The 17,942-nt window shown below is 42.0% G+C and overlaps 1 pseudogene; it reads left to right on the top strand.

Moving 5' to 3' along the window:
* The first annotated feature begins 6,246 nt into the window (after positions 1 to 6,246).
* Positions 6,247 to 17,942, top strand: part of LOC142178035 (MADS-box protein 04g005320-like) — a 49,690-nt pseudogene continuing 37,994 nt past the window's right edge.

Below are 17,942 nucleotides of genomic sequence, written 5' to 3'. Positions count from 1 at the left end.
CTATTTTTTAAACCTATTCAAATATTTTGTGATAACTCTAGTGCTATATGTCTCTTAAAGAATCATGTGCATCATTCTAGGGCTAAGCATATAGATATTAAACATCATTTCATTAGAGATCATGTCCTTAAGGGAGATATAGAATTATCATTTGTTGGCACCACTAATCAATTAGCAGACATTTTTACAAAGCCTTTACTTGAATTGCTCCCTAAGAGAACTAATTGGCATTATTTCGCTTGATCATAAAAATTAGGACTTATATGTTAATTTCAATTCTTGCATGTCTAATGTTTTTAGTTTTATTTTCTCTGTAAGTACGAATTAATTAAGCGCCTCCGATTTCCCTCTCTTTTCCCATCAGTCGCAACTTTCAAGAAAGGAAAATCAATCAACATGATCCTACACTGACACCCTTTCCTTTCCTGTACTCAACCGTCAAAATCCTTTCTTTTTAATCCTCTAAACCATCCTTCATTGACTTCATTGTTCTTATCGCTCATAAACCCTTCTTTAAAATTCTCCAATGGCTAAACACTCCAAGAATCCTTCTGCCTCCACTATAAAAAGTACTCGTTCTAAGGGAAAATCCTCTTCTCAGCCTCCAGAACAAGTAGACCTAGGGTCTGACCACTCAGAAGGGTTTGTCTCTTCTCAGGCAGAACCATTTGACCACTCTCACCGAATAGGAAAAAAAGCTCTTGGCAAAAGGACCATGGAAGACACCCTTGAATATTTTACCCCCAAGAAATCCAAAGTATACCTCTCGAGTTCTCTAGAGTCTGACCTCAATTTCTGGGATACCCCAAATAGGGATTTCTTTGTTGCTTTCAAAGACAAGCCCATTGCTCACGACATAGTAATCGATCTTGATGACATGGAGGCCCTCAATTGTAAGGTAAAGTATTTGTTTGTTTTTCAAGGATGGTCTAAATTCTTCTCTATACCCCCTCCCAAAGTTTATGAACCTTTAGTGAGAATGTTCTATGCCAATCTTCGTTCTAGCAAGCCTGATAAGTTAGAATCCCTAGTTCTAGGAAAACGCATTATCTTGATTGTGCCATGTTTGACTCATTTTTTAAGTGTAAGTGCTCTGGCTTTCCCATGCTTTTCAAAAATACTTGGTTTGATGACTTTGAAATTTCTTTTGATCAAGCAAAATGTTATATTGCTTGAGTGTCCATCTAATTTCCTTCCTAACCAGTTAGGTCCCAGTGATGTTAGTTTCGAAACCCGAGTTCTGGCCCACATTGTTGCAACTACTCTCCTTCCTTGCACTGGCTCATTCTCCACCTTCTCTCAACAAGATACCTTTCTTGCCTATTGTCTAGTGACTAAACTTAAGGTTTAACTGTCCTCATGGGTCATAAACTTCATGATTGAAAGTGCTGATGATCCCACCAGTCTTCCCTATAGAATGGCTATCACCCACATCTTGAAAGCCCACAACATCTCTATCTCAGAATACCCCTTTGTCTCTGTTTCAAAGTCCTACAATTCTAGAGCCTTTGCTAGTATGGGGTATGTGTGTACTAAGGGTTCCTGGGTGAAGATAAAGGAAGGTGAAGTCAAGAATGTTCAGCCTGATTCTAAGATTAAAGCCTCTGTTTCCCATCATAGTGTAGGTGATCCTAATATTGTAGAGAAAGATCGACTGTTATTGACAACAAGTTGATTATCATCAAGGACCTTCTTGCTGCAACTCAATCAACGGTTGGAGACATCCATGCCATCTCCAAAGAGACAGGGTCCGACGTTTCAAAGATAAGGGTCAAAATTCTCAAACTTGTAGAGAACACAGTCAAAGCCTTCAAAGAAGTATATGACAGGATTGATGGGGTGACAGTTTCAGCTAATGCCAGCTTTGAGTGTCTAAAGGAGGCGATTTGCAACACTCTCACTTATTTCTTGTGTCGTTAGTTATGGATGTTTCAGACAATTATTTTTGCTATTTTTCTGTTTTGGACTGGATAATCAGTCGCTGGATACTTTCTTTACTTTTGCTAAACTTTGCATGCCTATAGTTTGCAAATATTTGCCTATGATGTGCCTGTTTCTACTTGTTTTCAATTGTATATATGCTTGTCCTCTCTTTGCTGATGTAAAAAAGGGGGAGAAAAGATAGTCATACATTGCAGGACAAATAGCAACACTTGTTGAGGGGAGTCGACTGAAGCATATGCAACACATGTTGAGGAGGAGTTGACTACAGCAGAGCAAGGCAACATGGGAGTAAACTGTAGTTTGTCGACTGAAGCATATGCAACACCTGTTAAGGGGGAGTCGACTACAGCAAGCAAACCAACAGGGAAGTAAACTATTGTTTATATATATATATATATTATTTTTGTTATCGTAAAAAAGGGGGAGATTGTTAAATATGATTTTTAATGATGAAAAATAATATATCACATTTGGTGCAGGATCAGAAGAGATAAAACAAAAAAATCAAGACTCTCTATCATTCAAGCATGGACTAGGGAAAACAATCCATCAACGAAAATAAAGGAAAGGAAAAGTATTAATGACTAGCTATGAAAATGGAAGAAGCATCGGAAATTCAGAAGAAAAATCAATCAATGATTTGATAGATAATTGACGGAAGCTAGTATAGGAAGGTTCCAAAATCAAAGAAAAATAAGAGTGCAAAGTTCTACACTGGAGATCGTTAAAGCCCGAAATCAAGATTCCATCATCAATCACTCAAGTAACGAAAAGATCTGCCCCGCAGAAGAAAAGTCTATCAAGGACACAAGTCAAGAAAGTTCAACAGAAACCTAACCTTATCCTTGAAAATAATCAATTTGCGATTCGGTTCAAGGATCAATTCCCTTGGGTTTGTAATCTCTCGAGATTCGCGTCAATCAAGAGTCAATAAGGCTTCACGAATTATATATACATCTATTCCAGGCTTGAATCATATATACTTTAAACGAACCATTATCACTCTTTTTGTTCTACTCCAAACAAGCATTGTACTTCTTTTTAGATCTGCTGTGTAATTAGTGAGAGAAAAAAAAGAGATAAACACTGGTGAGACATTGTATCAAGAAGGAAAAAGTGACATATAAACTAAGCTGTTTGTGTAAAGATACATCAATCAACTTGTACTCGAGACACTTCAAATACTGAAAGAGACCCTTGCAACCCAAGGGGACTGGACGTAGGATTCACATTGAATCCGAACCCGTATAAAAATTATGGTGTCTTTATTTCCTGCACTTCATTTCTTCATTATTATTATTATTATGTTCTTATCTCTAGTCGACTAATTGGTAAACTAGTCAACTATTTAGAATACTGAAAATAAAAATCGTCAATTCACCACCCTTTTTACTTTTATATACATATACTGCATAGTAGAATATAAGGAGTTTCAAAGAAAAGAAGGCTATTGACGTGGTTCGAATAGAGTCGGTTCCTCCTCTCTTAGGTTAGGTTGTCAAGCACACATCTAAAAAGGAGTTGATCGTCATTAACTATGAAGTTTTTTAACTATTCGATATTTAAAATATTCTCGATTAATTCGTGCCTAATAGACTCATTAAAGGGTAAAAAAAGTCTTCTAATTAAGTCAATTTTTAAGTTTTGTTTGCAAATTGAATTACATAAAAGGGTGAATATGTCCAAAAAATCTTAAATCATCGTTTTCTGAGGGGGAACTCCATGACTTGACATCCAATTCTCTGTATCATAGTACGTAAAAAGGAGTATTCTCTATCTCTCTCTCTCTCTCTCTCTCTCAGGAAAGAAAGGAAAAGAAAAGTTTTTTCTTTATTTTCTTATTTTCAATTTCTACTTTTTTCCTTCTTCTTTGGAGGTAACCTTTGTTTTTCTTTCCTTTCCTGGTGTGGAGAGCACTTATACTGGAAAGACTCCAAAGACATAAATTCCCCTCCACTCGTATGGAGTATCCGAGAATATTTGGAGTTTTTGTTTTTTGGAGGGGGGGAGGGGGCGAGTGTAATATTAGGAAAAAGATGCATGTAAGAAAATTTGCAAGCAATATAAACTCGTTTTTTTATGGATTTATACTTTCAGAAATATATATTTTTTTAACTGCTCACTAAAATAATAGTCGATAATATATTATTTGTTTTGTATATATGAGTACTATATACATATAATAAATATAATTTATATATTTCTTAACTAATGAATTTAAATTTTCGGCTGATCGACGTATTTTATATTTTACCCTTATTTTGAGTGGGGATATACCATTTGATTGCTATTATCTCAAAATACTTTAGTATGCTTTATCACCATAATTTTGAATGCGATCATTCATGACAAATTCAAAAGAAAAAAAAACAGAAAGACCAGTTGGGCAAAAGATAAATTTTTTAGTTATAAAGAAATGTTTTTGAAGTATTAAAGGATACAACAACAACGTCCTAGTAAAATTTCACAAGTGGAGTTTGGGGAGAGTAGTGCGTACGCAGACCTTACCTCTATATCCCGAGAGAGTAGAGAGGTTGTTTCCGATAGACCCCCGGCTCAAGAACACGAAAAGAGATAATATATCAGTACCATCAACAAAATTCATTGAAATAATAACATCATAAGAACCAGTAAATAGATGAAAAATAAAAACAATAACTAGTAAATAAGGCCTGATACTATGAAAACGGAAGAGTAGTGTGTGAAAACGGAAGAGTAGTATGAACACAACATTGACCACTAGCAGTCTAATACAAAATTCTATCAGACTATCCTCACACTGGTACGAGTTGGAAATATACTCAACTACCTCCTAACCTACAACTTTAATACTCGACCTCCACAGCTTGCTATTAAGGGCCATGTCCTCGGATATCTGAAGCCTCACCATATCCTGCCTGATCACCTCTCCCCAATACTTCTTATGCCACCCTCTACCTCTCCTCGTACCCACCAATGCCAACCGCTCGCACCTTTTTACTGGGGCATCTGAGTTCCTCCTCTGTACGTGCCCGAACCATCTGAGTCTTGCTTTCCATATCTTGTCATCCATGGACGTCACATTCACGTTCTCCCGAATATCTTCATTCCCAATTTTATCCATTCTAATGTGCCTGCACATCTACCTCAACATCATCATTTCTGCTACTTTCATTTTCTGAAGCAATATTAAAAGATATTACAATTAAAAGTTCTCATAGAAAAAAGTTAAAAGAAAAAAAGAAACCAGGTTAGCTAGTAAAAGATTTTAGGTCTCTCTCTATATATTTAGCTCTTATAAAACAGTAACCGCGAAGTAAATAATATTGCCTTTTCCCCTTTTTTTCACCATCAAGGAATGTAATGGGATAGAGGGGTCTTGACTCGCACTTTGGGAATGAAGAAATTTCTGAAGAAAGAGGTTTCCTCGCTGGGGCGGAGATATAGAGCCGAGTGCGGGTTCGGTCGAGCTCAATAGTTTTGGTTCGAACTTTATATTTGTCTTAAAAAATCCATTGAATATGTATAAATTGTTAATTTTGAACACAGTAACTTAAAACAATTAAAATCTCGAACCTATAAACTTGAAATTCTGGCTTCGCCTCTGTTTCCTCGGTTATACACGACCTTAATCTTGATTAATCAGACCAATAAATTTTAAATAAGAGTGACTAAAAAAAACCTTTTTTCATATCTTCCTATTAATTTTTTTTCCTTGGCTAGGAAAATATTAAGTTACAAAAGATCAGAAGAGATAACAAAAGCACTTGCAGAGTTTGCACCAATGCATTTTCAAGTTCTAAGAGTAATATATATGCGTGAGTTTAACTTAGATACACTAAAATCGTAATTTTTTTTAATATTATTAACGTACTTTAATTAGTTATACATATAACTAACATTACGTTTTAAGTTAGTAATTTGATTATTATGAATAATTATATTCTTTAATTAGAAGTCTTTTTTATGTGATATGATAGTATAAATTTTCTTTGTGACTATTAAATATTTGCATGTATTTGTGGAGCTATGCTTACAATGTTGTATACGTATATAAAGAAACCTAAGACCTGACGCACAATAAAAACTACAGCTATTATCCTTACCCCAGAAGATAAAAAGAAAGAAAAAGAAGAGGTAAAGGATCAGAAAAGAAGGAGAAGAGGGAGCAACCAAAACTATAATTGAACTGTCTTACATAGACTTTTAATTATGGCAAAACACACCAGTTTTCCAGACTAAAACAACTGATTTAGAATAGAATCTTGTTACATTTTTATATTATATTTCATTCAGAAAGCCAAAAAAAGAAAGCTAGCTAAAATGGGAAGAGGGAAGGTAGAACTGAAAAGAATTGAGAATAAAATAAATAGACAAGTGACCTTTGCAAAGAGAAGAAATGGACTGCTCAAGAAAGCTTATGAACTTTCTATTCTTTGTGATGCTGAAGTTGCTCTTATCATTTTCTCTAATTAATACTGGCAAACTCTATGAATTCTGCAGCAGCTCAAGGTAAGTTTGTATAGGACAAAATACGTCTTCAAAATATTTAGCGTAATATAACATTAAAGAAAGTTATCGGCCGAGCTCGCCCAAGACGCAGCGAGGTCAATGGCCGAGGTGCCGACATGAGCCGTGGTCAAGATATCGACGGTTATCGAAAACAAAATGCTAGCAAGGGTCGAGGTCGAGATTGACTATTGATAATAAGACTTGCAACGGTTAATTTGTTAAGATAGGGTACTATCTGGTGAATATTTTTTGCATTTGTACTATTAAGGTTTCTTAGAAAAAATGCCTCATATATATAGAAAGAAGAGACAATGATACATGTAATATTGATTCTGATAAGAACACTTTTGAGAAGAAGACTCTCTCTTTGCCAAAAATACAAAGGTTACCTTTACAAATATTCTTGGTGATATATTATTCCCCACCTTTCCATCAGATCCGAGGATTGTTCATGCGAATCCTGGATCTATCTATCATTCATCATTGTCACGCAAAATATTCGTCTCACTCATCCATTATTAGGCGAATCATTCTCTTTATTTACTTAAATATAATTTATTGACATTTATTGTTATCTATAATACCCTTAGCGTCCTTGCTTTAAGAGTATTTTGCATTTATTGTCACCAACCATATACGGAATCTGTCCTATCTACTATACGTTTTTGTGCTTAATATCTAGAGTTATTATCCTTAGTCAGAATTAACCCCATACTACGTAAATTTAATAGTTTCACCGGAGATTACATTTTATGGTCAAACAATTTGGCGCCGTCTGTGAGGATTTTCTAACTAAGTCGTTTAGTTTCTTCAAGATCTACTACCGGCACTGGTAGCTGACGTAAAAAAAATGAAAAGAAGAACCTTTTTTTTCTTTTTCTTCTCTCTCTGCATGCACCGATCTAACATGGCCGGTAACAGAGAATAAAGAACGAGAATGATAAGTGACCTCCCAACCAACCTCATGGACATCATCTATGAAAGCTCTGAAGCAATGGACGAGGACACAATGCCGAACGCCTCCCCTAGGCGAGGTGGATCGCCCCCTCCCCAATGCAGCATCACAAAATCCCTCGGCAAGACAGCCTCCACATCCGTGGGAGAGGAGACACCGCCAGCGATAAAGAAACTTCTTGAGGCCTGGCTAACTGATACACTGACCAGCGTCCTCCATAAAACCGCTTAGGATGCAGCTGCAACAAATGCGAGAACCCGTGTTGCACCACCAATAAACGAGCAACACGATTAACCTCCCCCCCGAACCCGCGACGACAGGTATCACTTACAATGTTGTTAACAATGCAGGTGGTGATGCTCTCACAACCATTCTGAAAAGGATGGAGAAAATGAAAAATGAGAACAAGGAACTTCGGGATCAAATGAGAGAGCATCAAGAAAGGGTCGATAAAATACCGGCCGCTCCTAAGTTATTGCCGAAGAGAGATGCTGTTCGGTTCGTCGAGAAGCCGTACAGTGATAGTGCTGCCCCATATGCCATACCAAAGACTTTCAAAATGCCACCTTACATGAAAATATACGATGGCACGACCGACCCCGAGGATCATGTGACCCACTACATCATCCCTGTGAAAGGCAATGACCTCTCCAAAGAACAAATATCCTCCATTCTGCTGAAGAAATTCGGCAAAACCCTAACGGGAATGGCATTAACCTGGTACTCGCAACTGCTAGCTCGTTCCATCGAAACCTTCGAGGAAATGGCCGATAAGTTCGCGACAGCCCATGCCGGGGCCAAGAAGGCCGAGGCAAGAGTGAATGATATCTTTGCTATCAAACAGTCCCCGGGAGAAGGACTTAGGGACTTCCTCGCCCGTTTCAACCGAGTAAGAATGACTTTACCCAATGTATCAGAGGGAATGGCGGTAGCCGCTTTTCAAAACGGGCTAAACAGAAATAGTTCAAGAGCAACAAGAAAATTATTAAGCCGGCTTATGAAGTACCCCCCAACAACTTGGGACAAAATACATAATGCATATTGTGCCGAAGTTCGAGCAGATGAAGAAGACCTCAATGGGCCGATTCATCGACTGACCTCAGTACAACCAGAACCCAAAAAAGAACGGAGAAGTGATATCAGAAGAGATCCAGCGGCCTCACGGCTAAACTGGGAACGATATCTCCTATATGTCAGAACTACCGCTGTATCCTCACCTCGCCATGAAAAGGGCTAGCCCCTATCAAGAACGGGGACTCACCGAAATGAAAGAGGTATGCCCCATTTACTATCCGCTCACAATTTTTTTGTGTCACCTACAGAGATCATCTACACCTTGGAGAAACTCGGACCCAAGGTTAAGTTGCCACAGAAGATGAGATCGAACTCGAATACCAGAAAATAAGATGCTCTCTACGAGTTCCATCAAGAGCGAGGACACAAAACCGAAGACTGCATCGCCCTAAGACAGGAAGTCGTAAACATGTTGCGACAGGGACACCTCAAAGAATTGCTGAGCGACTGGGGAAGGACCAACTTTTCTAGGGGACGCGAACATCAAGGGCCGCCAAAGCCGCCCTCTCCAGCCCGCACCATCCACATGATCATCGGCGGTGGGGACGACGCTTCCGTCAACAGTGTGAATTTCACCACGACCTACAAGCTCAAACGGCCGATCACCCACGAACGGTATGATGAACTCGAAGAAAGTATCATCTTCGATAAGCCAGATACAAACGGTTTGGCATTCCCTCACTATGACGCTCTTGTTATTACTTTATGAATTTTAGATACCTACGTAAGACGAATTATGGTAGATGATGGGAGCGGCGCATGTAGTATCCATCCCCAAGTACTCACACAAATGAAACTCGAGGACAAGATAGTACCACGCTGCATCACACTAACAGGCTTTAACAATTTAGTTGAACGAACATCTGGCAAGATCACACTCCCCGTCCTGGCGGGTGGCGTCACTCTAGAGACCACGTTCCACATCATAGACCAGGATACGACATACAACACCATAATAGGGCGACCGTGGATACACTCCATGAGAGCCATACCCTCCAGCTTGTACCAAGTCATCAAATTCCCAACTCCATGGGGCATATTCAGCAAACGTGGGTGGCAACGCACATCCCAAGAGTGCTACTGCATCGCCCTAGACTGCACGACCACCTAATAAATGAGAGATAAAGAGAAGCAATCAATAGGGTTGAGGTCGATATGCGACGACATCAAGGACGTCATCAGAGACCCTGAGGTGGCCGAGGCTATAGGGTCAACCATAGAGGACTTCGATCCCGTTCAGCTAGATGTCAACGACCACAACAATAAAGCTTACATCGGCTTCAAACTCCAAGAACAGGGTAAGTTTCGCAAATTTCTAATTACTAACGCGGACCTGTTTGCTTTTAGCCATGCAGATATACCAGGTAGCCCAATGGAGATCGCCACACACAAATTGAATGTTGATGCACTCTACCCCCCAGTAAGGCAGGTTTGACGTAAGTTCAATTCCGCTATCAATGATGCAGTGCGCGAAGTAGTGGAAAAATTATTGGAAAATGGCTCTGTCAGAGAGTTGAAGTACTCCAATGGTCGCCAACGTGGTCATGGTGAAAAAGAAGAATGGAAAGTGGCGGATGTGCATAGATTTCACCGACCTGAACAAAGCTTGCCCCAATGATTCGTTTCCACTACCTCATATCAACCAGCTCATCGATGCGACAGCCGGGCATGAGTTGCTGAGTTTCTTGGACGCCTACTTGGGCTACAACCAGATCCTTATGAAGGAAAAAGAAAAGAAAAAAGCCACCTTCATAACCCACCAGAGGACGTACTGCTACAGGGTCATGCTATTCGGATTGAAAAATGTGGGGGCAACTTACCAAAGGCTGGTGACAAAGATGTTCAAAGAACAACTTAGAAAAACAATGGAGGTATACATCGACGACATGCTGGTCAAATCCAAAAAGAAAGAAGATCACATTGGCCATTTAAGAGAAGCCTTCGGCATACTCAGGCAATACGACATGAAATGGAACCCCGAGAAATGTGCATTCGACGTGGCCTCAGGGAAATTCTTAAGGTCTCCTAGTGTCGCAGCGGGATATCGAGGTCAATCCTGACCAAATTAAGGCCATCAAAGGTATACCAGAGCACTTGACTACCAAAAAGCAAGTCCAGAAACTGACCGGTCGTATCGCCGCTCTGTCAAGGTTCATCTCGTGGTCCTCCGATAGGTGCCAAAATTTCTTCGGCGTAATCAAAATAGGAGAACGGCCTCCAATGGACCCATGAGTGCGTCCAAGCACTGAAGGAGTTAAAGATGTACCTGTCCTCGCCATCGTTGCTCTCAAAACCGGAACCAGGACAACCTTTCCTCGTCTATCTCGCCGTGTCCGAAGTAGCTATGAGCGCAGTCTTAGTCCAAGAAAATAAAGGTATGCAATCTCCCATCTATTACATAAGCAAGACACTAGTCGACACCGAGTCGAGGTACCCCCATCTTGAAAAGCTGGCTCTGGCCTTAGTCGTAGCTTCACGGAAGCTTAGACCATATTTCCAATGCCACCCCATCTCGGTCGTCACGACTTTCCCCTTAATAAGCATTTTACACAAACCTGAACTTTTGGGAAGATTGGCCAAATGGGCCATCGAACTAAGCGAGTACTATATTACATATCGACCGCGAACGGCGATAAAGTCTCAGGTCCTCGCCGACTTCATCACTGACTTCAGTTTGCACATACTGCCTGAAGTCGAAAAGGAAGTCGTCCATGCTTCTCCCTAAATACACGACCTCTGGGTCCTATACACTGACGGCTCATCCAACGTGTTAGGGTTCGCGCTGGGATTCATACTCGAAGTCCCAACAGGCGAAGTGATTCGCCAATCTATAAGGTGCCCGGACAAGACTAACAACGAGGAAGAATATGAGGCCGTAATTACAGGATTAATACTAGCACTCAAATACGGGGCGAAGCGGCTAAGGTTGCACTGTGATTCTCAGCTCGTGGTCAACCAAGTCACATGGACTTTCCAAATCAAGGAGAAAAGGTTACAAAAATACCAGACCGAAATTTGCAGACTACTACCTGAGTTCGACAAATGCCAGCTTGATCAGATTGCCCGAGCACAGAATATCGAGGCGGATGGCCTTGCCAAATTAGCAGAAGCCACCAAAAACATCACAAGAGGAGACCAAAATTGAGATAAGAACTATAAACCTATCTTGGGACTAGTGCAACCGTATTATTACATATTTGCAGAACGACATACTCCCAAATTATTAAAAAAGAGGCCAAGAAGCTGTGAATGCAAGCGGCCAAGTACAACACCATTCACAATGACCTGTACAAAAGAACATATGGCAGCCCCCTGGTGAAATGCTTGGGTCCAAATTAGACGCTTCACGTCCTTGAAGAAGTGCACGAAAGCCGCTGTGGAGCTCACTCAGGTAATCGAGCTTTTGTCAGGTGCCTCATACGAGCAGGATACTACTAGCCCACCATGAAAAAGGAGGCTGCAGATTTCGTGAAAAATGTGAGCAATGCCATAAGTACGCCCCAATGATCCACCAAACAGGCGAACACCTACAATCAGTAACTTCCCTCTGGCCGTTCATCTAATGGGAAATGGATATCATGGGCCCCCTCCTGGCAGGTAACGTACGATTTCTCCCGATTTTAACTGATTATTTCTCTAAATAGGTGGAAGCAGGAGCATTCGCCTAAATACACGAACAGGAAGTAATCACCTTCATATGGAAGAACATCATATGCGGTTTGGGTCTCCCCAAAGAAATCAGCTGCGACAACGAACCTCAATTTGCAGGAAAGAAGGTCGCCGACTTTTTTGAAAAATGACACATCAAGAGAATACTATCGACGCCTTACCACCCCGTGGGCAACGGGCAAGCGGAGTCCCCCAACAAGTTAATACTGAACATCATGAAGAAGAAGCTTGAAGACGCCAAGGGACTGTGGCCGGAGATATTACAAGAAACACTCTAGGCCTACTGAACAACGCCAAAAATGGGCACAGGGGAAACGCCATACTAATTAGTCTATGGGAATAATGCAATAATACCAGTCGAGGCCGGGGAACCCAATCTAAGATATTTCCATGAAAGCGGACCCCAAAACGATGACAGTAGAAAGCAGAAACTCGACGAAGCCGGGGAATGAAGAGATATGGCCTACGTAAGAATGGTCACCTAAAAGCAACAAGCAGAACGCTACTATAACAAGAGGGTAAAGATCAAGCCACTTGATGTCGAGGACTACGTGCTTAAAGCTAAAACACAAGCAAGCAAATACCCACGGGAAGGCAAACTAGGACGGCCCCTACAAAATCACGGCATTAGCAAGCAAAGGGTCATTCATACTAGAAACAATGGAAGGAAAGCGACTATCAAACAACTGGAACATTACACACCTCAAATACTTCAACTTTTAAAGGACGAGGTCCCCAAAGTCGCACTATTTTTTCCCTCACTCGAGTTTTGTCCTAATTGGATTTTCTCGAGGAGGTTTTTAACGAGGCGAGGACGGGGATACTTTAGGATTGAAGTGCGCACAAACGAGGGCACTGGACAGCTAGTTTATTGCTCGATCTCTTACTATTTTTCCAGTTCGACCAATGATGGGACTAGATAGACTGAGACTGAACTACCAGCCAATGCCTGGAAAATATGTAAATCTCTCCAGGAATATGAATAAAGCACAGGTACATGAAGTTTATTTTTGCTCTTCCAAATTAAAGGTAACATTCGACCTCGTTCGAATTAATACCTATTCGGCCCACGACCTCAATTAAATAAAGGTAACATTCGACCTCGTTGGAATTAGCACCTATTCGGCCCACGACCTCAATTAAATAAAGATAACATTCGACCTTGTTCGAATTAGCACCTATTCGTCCCACGACCTCAATTAGATCAAAGGTCATATTCGACCTCATTCGAATTAACACCTACTCGGCCCACGGCCTTAACTACATGAAGGCTACTTTTAACCTCGTTCATCCTACTCAAACAAATTTGTTACGACAAAGGCAATCAAGCAACTAAATCAGAAAAGTGCACAAACCAGAACAAAGAAAAGGAATCAGGTATGAATAACAAAACTAACGCTTCATACTCAGAACATTTGTTTTTACAAAGGATGCACGCTTACAAAAAAGTACACACAAGTCTGCGGCTAAGCAAAAAAGAACAACTAATCACCGCCTTGCCCAGCAACGCCACCAGCTTGATCGCCCAGACCGTATCCACCTATCTCCTTGCCATCGCCAGCAATATATTAATCCTCATACCAGGCATCCTGTTCGATCCGATCCATGCCCGCATCCTCCTCGTCGTCGCCGGCCTCCAGTGTAGCGAGATCATAGCCACAAGCAAACCGAGCTTTACGTGCCTTAGCACGAGCGTCCTTAAAGTTTGTTTCTCACGGCCACATATTTGAAGACTGCCGACAACTGAGAGAGGAAGTAGCCCTGTTATTCAACAACGGACACCTCCAAGAATTCCTGAGCGATCGAGCCAAACATCATTTCAGGACTAGGGACTCAAATAAGCAGATCGAGCAGGAGGAACCTCAACACGTAATTTACATGATCATCGGTGGGGTCGACGTCCCCTAGGAGTCGATGTTAAAGCACACCAAAGTGTCCATCACAAGGGGAAAACGGACTCGAGATTACATGCCAGAAGGAACCATATCTTTCAACGACGAGGACGTTGAAGCCGCAAACGCACAATGATGCACTGCTAATATCTGTACTCAAAAATAAATCTCGAGTTAAGCGTGTGTTAATTGATCTAGGTAGCTCGGCCAATATCATCATATCGATGGTCATAGAACAGCTGGATCTATGAGACCAAATTGTGCTTACAGTCCGAGTTTTAAACGGATTCAACATGGCATGTGAGACCACTAAAAAGGAGATAACCCTATCAGTGAACACCGCCGTTACCGTTCAGGAAACAAAGTTCTGCGTGATCGAAGGAGATATGAGGTACAATGCTCTATTCGGGAGGCCATGGATTCACAACATGAGGGGAGTGCCCTCAATACCACACCAGGTGTTGAAATTCTCAACACTAAGAGGGATTAAAATAATTTACGGAGAACAACCGGCGGCAAAGGAGATGTCCGCGGTAGACTAGGTGGTCCCGATATCCGCATTCTCAACATCAAAGAACCTGAGTTCGATCACCAAGGTAGAAACCAAATAGCAATCACCAATACCGGACCCGACCGAGATGGAAAAGTAGGGAATGAGAGAGGATGACGACTACGGAGTTCCCAAGTCTTTCATAGCCCTCGACGATACCGATGCCACCAAATCAATGGTCGAGGAGCTGGAGCAAGTCATATTGATCGAGCACCTGCTCGATCGGAAGGTATACCTAGGCACGGGGTTAAGTCCCGAGCTCAGGAAAAAACTCATTGAATTTCTTATAGCTAACATAGATTGTTTTGCCTGGTCCCACCTTGACATGACTGGGATCCCGCTGTAAATAACTACTCACAATCTAAGCTTGGATCCGAAGTTCCACCTGGTCAAACACAAAAAAGAGGCCTCAGTCCGAAGTCAAGCATGCATTCATCATAGACGAGGTATCTAAACTTCTTAAAATAGGATCCATTCTAGACGTTAAGTACCCAGATTGGTTAGAAAATGTAGTAGTAGTCCCTAAAAAGGGGAATAATTTAAGAATGTGTATAGAATATAAAGACTTGAACAAGGCATGACCCAAGGACTCATTTCCTTTTCCTAACATCGATCGCATAATTGATGCGACGACCGGCCACGGCCCCCGTCCCCATCAGATCCCTGAATATATCCAGCTGGGCCTCGGCATGAATCCATTCCTCGTACTAATCCCGCAGAATATCAGGAAAGGCAGAAGTGCGGGACGAGGACAGCTGAGCCAACAACTGCACCTTATCGGCCTCGAGAATTGCACTCGATCACTAAGGCTCGAAGCCTCTTTCTCCAGTTCCCCTATCCGCTCATCAAGATGCTACTCCCTCGGCCTGGCCGTCTCCAAAGCACTCTCCCACTCAGAACAAAGAATGCAGATCATGATTGTGAAAGCCTCCGCCTTTCGTGTAGCCGACAACTGAGCCAACACCGCTTTCTCTAAGCCCACCGCCTTATCAGCAACCTCGCCACTCAGAGCGTCCACTTTGAGTTGACACTCCTCGAGCTCGACGTGCAATGAAACCACCTTGGCTTGAAGATCGGTGCATTGAGCCTCAACCTCTTTGCTCACCTCGAGTTTATCTTCTTTGTCCCTTAACCCCCCCTCGAGTTTGCTGCATTTTTTGATGACCTCACCAACTCGTCATCCTTATCCTTCAGTTCATTTTGGACAGCCCGGAAATTGCTGCTCCCTCTGAGACGCGTGCAAAGATCACGATGTTTATCACGGTATTCGCGATACTTCCGCTCCATCTTCTGAAAAATAGCCTTACGCCTCTTCTCCCGCCGGGCACTCTCGATCTCCAAAATCATGGTCTGATAGAAAGACAGAAAACGAGGAATGAGAATGAAACTGAGCTCAAAATAATAATAATAATAATAATAATAATAATAATAATAATAATAATAATAATAATAATAATAATAATAATAATAATAATAATAATAATAATAATCAAAATGGGAGTGAATCAAATAAGGAGTATGTCACTCGACAAAGTAGCATCCTTTAGCTTCTCAAGGGTTTTACCCTCCACATTGGAACAGAGGGGACCAAGAGAAGGGAACATGTCCTCAGTATCCACCAGCAAATCCCGGTCCAAGGGGATCGCGATGGTCCCCTCTAATCTCACCTCAAGTCGGGTGAGCCCTTCCCCCATCATCCGCACCTCCTCAGCATCCATATCGAAGTCTGTCTCGTAACCTTCTTTGGCCACGCTTTTCCCCTTTGTGTCAAGGAAGAAGGATCCTCGGCTGGTAGCGAGGCCGATGGCTCATCCTACCATAAGGCGTTAGGGACTCTCGTCGACGGCCCCTCAAAATCTACCACAGCCTCTGGGAGAGACGTACCCTCCTCGAACCTCGATGACGGTGGAATCATGGGCGGTAACTCGGCGTCATCTCCAAGATCTATGGTCACCATATTTCGGATGATGAAATCCTCCATCACCGAGCTCCCCGCACGGACAGCTTTTTCTCCGACATCTACAAATTGCTTTTACAGGAAGCAAATTACCACCATTCCACGACGACTCCTCTTCATCGTCCTCATCTATTAGATGATGTAGAGGAGAAGTCGAGAGTCCCACGGCAGGCATAGTCGATGACCGAGCAGACCTCGCAGCGGCAGAAGGAACAATAGCTTCCTTCCTTTTGCGGAACGCTGGAGCAGGAGCCTTCCGCTTTTTCGAAGATCCTCGGGCTGCAAAAGAAAAGTTAGAAAATTGTCACTTCCTGCACAAAATCGTAACGAGCAGGCGACCATGAAGTCAAAACGGCGTGAACAAAAGATAGCCAACATATGGATGAATACAGATAGACGAGCTCACCGGTCACTGAAGGCGCGAGCCCGAATTTCTTGATAAAAGCCAACCATTCACGAATCCCCACTGTGAGAGGCAAGACCTTGATGACCCAGTCATAAATGTTCGCAATCAAAGGAGGGGGCGAAGTCTCAACTGCACGAGGAAAAGATGGAATGTTAGACTACGACTAAAAACGGGCAAAACAAATGCTTGGCAAGAGTTACTTACAAGCATAATTCCAAGCCTCAGGGAATCCGCTCGCGTTGGCCACCACGTCCTCGGTCTTGACGAAGAAGTAGCTGAGCGAGAATTGATGATTTGCTTTGTCATCTATCTTCACTAGCAAACTTTTGCTTCCTCGGTGACGAAGTTGCAACATCGTCCCCCTATAGAAACTAGGGGCGAAGAGGTGCATCGGGCGACAGAGAGAGATCCCACGGCCAGCCAATTTCGCATACTTCGTCAATATGCGGATAAGTTTGTAGATATAAGGGGAGAGTTGGGCCGGGCAGAGGCCGTAGTAGCGATAACATTCCTCTGCCAATGGGAGAAGAGGAAAGGAATATCCTACATAGAACGGATACGCATAGAACGCATAGTATCCTGGGCGGTGTATTTGTACCACATCGCGTCCCGCCGGAACCAAATCTATGTGAGTCGAAATTTTGAACTTTGCCCTAAATTCAGTTAGATCAACCTCGTTCATCACCGATTCCGAGACCTCAGGGTCATCTTCAGGTAACTTCAAAAAGTTAGATCTAGTCTTTTCACTACGAGAAATTATTTCCTCCACCGTAGGAAATCGATCATCCTCAAGGGAAACAGAAACATCGTCGCCGTGAGGAGCCATACGAACCGCCAAGGGGGTAGGGTTAGCCACTACACTGGAGCCAGAGGTTGCGTTAACCATATTCTTGAAGGAAGATGTTTTAAGCACAGGAGTTGGAAGCAATAAAGATCGCCGGAATCAGGAGAGTTGACACCCAACGATGAAGCAAAAAGGAGACTAGGGTTCAATATGGAGTATG

This window comes from Nicotiana tabacum, chromosome 24 (assembly GCF_000715075.1).
Source record: "Nicotiana tabacum cultivar K326 chromosome 24, ASM71507v2, whole genome shotgun sequence".
Lineage (NCBI taxonomy): Eukaryota > Viridiplantae > Streptophyta > Magnoliopsida > Solanales > Solanaceae > Nicotiana > Nicotiana tabacum.
The sequence above is the reverse complement of the archived record's forward strand: the minus strand, read 5'-3'. Positions and strand labels throughout refer to the sequence as shown.